Genomic DNA, 5609 nt, shown 5'->3' with positions numbered 1-5609 from the left:
CTCTGTCTTTGAAGAGTATTATTTATATAAGCCATTCCTTCACATACAGCCCTGAAAGCCTAGTTGAAGGAGTTATCCTTCCTCCAAATTCCATCATATGTAAGATGAGCCTATAAGAGGACTACTTTGTGTGGATTGGAACATAAGCATTACAGTATTTGGCCCTATGACTTAAGCATTTGAGGTGAGAGTGTCCACCTCTTCTGGAGATGGGAGGGAAGTATCAGGAGCAGGGACACAGCACATAACACTGTGGAGATTCCAGGTCCAGGCAGCACTTCAACACATAGAGAAGCCTGGGAGGCTGCCGTAACCTAGACAGATCTCCAGGGATTGTGTCAGTTCAGGATTGAGAGAACACAGATGGCTTAAAACTACAATAGCCCCACCTCCCTCTTGACTAGAAGTTCTGTGCTGTGCCTCTTGGAGAAGCAGTACAGAAACTCCTTGAATTTAACAATCATACTCTTGTCAAAAAAAGTTCTTTATCTAAGACATATAACTGAAAGAGAAAATGTCTGTGTTTGTGTCTGATTGTTTACTTTCAACATAGTTAACATATTTCCATTTACAGGCAATTTTCTCTTTTATTCTTTAAAGCAGCAGCAGGGAAGAGAAAAACATAAAAATAGAAAATGTGATTATAAGCCCTCAAAACTTCCATCTCCAGAAGAGGTGTGTGTTTTTACATTGAGATCTCATACTTGCATAGGGACTTTGTGCAGGCTTGAATATTCAGCCTGAATTTGTAGGATTATTGGTTGTTATTTGTAGTGCAGTAGCAACGTGGATTAGGTCCCCATTGTGCTGGGCACTGTACAAATACATAACAAAAAGACGGTGCCCGTTCCAAAGAGCTTACAATATGTATCTTATTCCTCTTCATATTTTATATATAAATGACAGAGACTTCACTTTTGGCACTGCAGGTTTTACTCATGAAGGTGTGAGGACAGGGCCGTCCTTACCCATACGCAAAATATGCAGCTGCGTAGGGCACCAGGAAATTTGGAGCACCATGCTGCTCCAGCCCCTGTTCCGCCCCAGCCTTGTCTCTTCCCCAAAGCCCTTCTCCCTGCTCTGCCCCAGCCCCGCCCCCACTCCCCTGAGGACTGCGGCAGGGCTGGGCCTGCAGTCACAGGCGGCGGGAAGTGCAGCAACCCAGCCCTAGGCACGCCATGGGGGGCTGCGTAGGGCCCCAGAATAGCTAGGGATGGTCCTGTGTGGGGATATATTTTGATTTGCTTGCTCTCGGGGGGTGAAAATCCTGCCCAAGTGGTCTCTTTAGAGAATTGTAAAGTAACTTGGGTTATCACTCTGCTTCTCTGCAGATATCTTGCAGGATCTCAATTGCCTGCCTGTCTGCCTCTCCTCAGAATGTAGAGGTTATCCTTTTGAGGTTTTTCTCCCTGTACTTGTTTTTCCATTTTTTTCAAGGAGGTAATTGTTCATGTTACATTGATTGTGAATTGGCTTCTCTTTCTGGAATCCTCACTTTCTGCCTAATTTGAGCAAACTGCCTGGAATGTTTGAAGGGTGCCAGTGATTCTCAATAGAGGTTGGTGTGACACTAATTCCATAATCCTGATCTTTACATGAAATTACTAATTCAGGATTTAATTATTAATTTTGCAAGCACACGCACTGTATGTGTGCATGTTCCACTCACCACCACTGGGGTCTGATGAAAACAACAAACAACTATATACAAGAAACCCATGGATCTCCATACCTACCTTCATAAATCCAGTAACTACCCCAACACCTCAAGAAATCTGTTATCTACAGCCAGGCAGTCAGATACCATAAAATAGGCTCCGAGGAGAGAGCCCAGGATATACACCGTAACACACTCAGAACTGCCTTCACCAAACAAGGACGCTTCACCAGAGAGGCAGATTGCATCATGGAATGGGCCACCCAGTTACCCCGAGAGAACCTACTTCAATATAGAACTAAAACCCCCTCTGATTGCACACCCCTAGTTGGACCCTACTATCCCACACGGGACCCCATATGGGGTATCGTCAAACTACAACAAACCATACTTGATGGGGACCCCATCCTGAAAGAAATCTTCCTTGAAAACCCTCTTGTGGCATTCAAACAACCCCCCGCCTATCTCTCCAATTGTATCAACAGAAGGAAGGTCCCCACTGACAAGGACATACCAACTCAAAGCAATACAAGAGCCTGCCAGCGCAACAGATGCAAAGCCTGCAGACATATCTCCACTGCTTAAACATAAACTTCCAAAACAGTGTAAGCTAAACTGGAAAAAGGGCACTATGTATTGGAATCAATGCCTGCAAAGGGAATTCTGCCAGTCTAGCTATAGCAGTTTAAATTAACACCATACCTTATACCTGTATAACTTGTGCAGACAAGCCCTAACTTTTCTTTCTATATCTCCTCTCTTTATTTGAGAGACAATCTGTTTGAGGATCTGAAAGTTAACAATCCAGAAGTGTGCTTGATTACTTTCAGATTTGTTCTTGTATTCAACATGCTTTATGTTCCAGAACAGTAAATTGCCTCTGTATATTGTCCCTTCAAATGTTAGATTCGAGCTTTTCATTGTAAACCTGTTGTTTTAACAGTTTACTAATCATATTAGCTTAAGATTATTTTTTAAATTCCTTTGTCACTAACACATTAAAACTAAACTGAATTTATAAAAAAAATGTATAGCCATTGTTTATGTACTTGCACAATCTAAGTACACAACAGACTGCAAACTACAGGTCAGTGTTTAAATCAATAGCTGTTTTTAATAAACTTCATTGTCTCTCATACAATCTTGGAGAAAACCAAATATTTGGGCCTTATACTCTTAAAAGTTCTGAGTGCTGGAAACAATACCCTCCCTTTTTTTTAAAGATTTCCAGTGATGTAAGGCCTGGTCCACACTGGGGGGGGAGGGGATCGATCTAAATTACGCAACTTCAGCTATGTGAATAATGTAGCTGAAGTCGACGTACTTAGATCTACTTACCACAGTGTTTTCACTGTGGAAAGTCGACGGCTGATGGTCTCCCATTGACTATGCCTGCACCTCTCACCCTGGTGGATTACCAGAGCACTCAGTGGTCGATTTATCGCATCTACTCTAGATGCGATAAATCGATCCCTGCTGGATCGAGCGCTGCCCATCCGTCGATCCAGCCAGTAATGTAAACAAGCCCTAATACACATTTAACAAAATACACATCCCTATCAATATAGTATTAAAAATAGCCACTCAGATTAACTGGCAGAAGTAAAACACGCTTCATTAAAGAAGTGTACTCTGAAGAATACGTCATGGTGCTCTTAACAAAAATATGAAATGTAACAGGTCTAATTGTTGAAATACATATACTCTTGTTCAGCTAAACTCTTGCTTGTTTTTCTTGTGGATACACTTTACATTACTTACACTCCTTTTTAATGTTCCCATACAGATGTTTACTACTGAATACTGTTATTTATGACATCACCAGAAAACATATCTTTCCTGAGCAATACATCACTCAACTTTCTTCTGTAGAAATGTGAATAATTATTTTTGACCCCTTCTCACACATGCAGATGAGTAAAAAATATGAGGTACAATGTAAAGGCAATTTTAAATTGCCTCCAAGGGTGAAATTCTGGGCCTAGGATCTCAGTGAGTGTGTTGCTATTTACTTCAATGCAATTTCACCAAGCCTTGCTATGTATGTAATTGAGAATTTAATTTCCTTTTTAAATAAATGCAAATCGTATATATAACTCATGTTTAACTAAATCAAGGACTTAATGATTATTCTGTCTGGTAAACATGGGTCAGAGTTACCGCCATTCTATTTCTTGCAGTTAATTTATCTGGAGGTGGTATTCTTAACTAAATTATTCATAAATAATTTATTGAACTACTCAAGCAGAGCTGTAGATGGCTGAATAATCTTCTATAGCTTTTAAAGTGAATGTATTCTATAGGTGGCCAAATTATTTGATCCATTTGTCAACTGTTGAATAGACTATTACTGACAATTATTACCATGAGAACTTGTCTAGAAAAAGTAGATTTTCATCTGGCAATGTGAGCCACGTATGTTACCTACAAATGGTTGTATATCCTATTAATTTCAAATTGATTTTTCTTACTGTATTCCACAGGAATTGTATGGGGAAAGGAATCAAGAGAGAATACAAGCTTATATAGGAGATATTTATGTTTAAGGGGAAATCTAAAATTACTATTGAGCCTTACTTGCTTTGTGTGATGATTGTTTTGTGTAGGTATTTCCTTAGAGTACTTCCAGATGTGCTGTTTTTTATGAATGAAAGTACTTATTCCAAAAGTACTGATTATCTTTTGAGAGATTAATTTCTTCATTCAGTGCTATCCAGCCCTTCCTGCTATGTATTATTTTTGTTAGTTTTTGCAATGCTTTAAGCCAAGCATGTAAAATATGGGCTATGAAAATGTACAAGTTATATTTTACGTAAGGAATCTCAACATTCAATGAGCTCCCTCATTCCTCTCTCAGTACACATACGTTTGGAAAAATCTGAAAATGTTATGGTGGGTTCTCCCATATATATGCAACATTTGGCATGTCTATTGTGCTTTCCATCTTTAAAACACTTTCCTAACACTCATCTATTTACTACTCTTTACTTTAACATTTCTACTAAGTGGCTGAAAGGTATGTGATGGGAACTTCTGTTGAGAGTGAAGGAGTTGAGGAGCAGAATAATGAACAATTTAAAGAGAGGATTCTAAATGTTCTTCCTGTTGTGTTTAAATGTAAGTCTGCAAATTTTATTTTGATGAGGGGAAAACCTATTCTGGTTGTTTAACTGCAGCAGATCATTCTAAAACATATCATGGAACAGATTTCATACCTTGCTATCTAACAGCTGGAGGACTTTAAATGGGCTCTTAACTCTTTTCTTAAAAACTTAAAATAAAAAAATCTTCCACGTTCCACATGTAAATACAAATACTCATGTGGTTGTCAACATCTGGTTTCATCTGTTTTTTCTGTCTGCTTCAATATACTTCTTTTAACGTAAACTTTTTAAAAGCATTACTGTGAAATCTGATCAGTCCAGATTAATATCAAATTAAAACCAAAACAAGTCTGTTCATCTAATTTGTGAATAAAAATTCATCATAATGTATTGTAAAGGGATCCTTTAAAGGTCACATTTGCTCAGTATTTTGCAAAAGCAAGTCTTTGCAGAACACGAGACTCTATATTTGTACAGGAAGTAGTGCGTGGAGCTATTAAATGCTTCCACTGTAGAAATAATAGTAACACAACCCATAAAATGGTTCTATTAACATTTTCAATTCCACTTATATTAAAAACTAATTATTAAATGAAGAAAAAGATGGTAGGGTATGTTTTAGGCCCACCAACCTTGATATACATCTCTTAGACATCGTTTGATCAAAAGACTCTTGCCTTGAATGTCAAGTATCAGAGGGGTAGCCGTGTTAGTCTGGATCTGTGAAAGCAGCAGAGAATCCTTTGGCACCTTATAGACTAACAGAGGTTTTGGAGCATGAGCTTTCGTGGGTGAATACCCACTTCGTCAGACCCAGGTAGTGGAAATTTCCAGGGGCAGGTATACAT

The sequence above is a fragment of the Chelonoidis abingdonii genome, chromosome 1 (assembly GCF_003597395.2).
Source record: "Chelonoidis abingdonii isolate Lonesome George chromosome 1, CheloAbing_2.0, whole genome shotgun sequence".
Taxonomy (NCBI): Eukaryota; Metazoa; Chordata; order Testudines; family Testudinidae; genus Chelonoidis; species Chelonoidis abingdonii.
Note: the sequence above shows the minus strand (reverse complement) of the source record.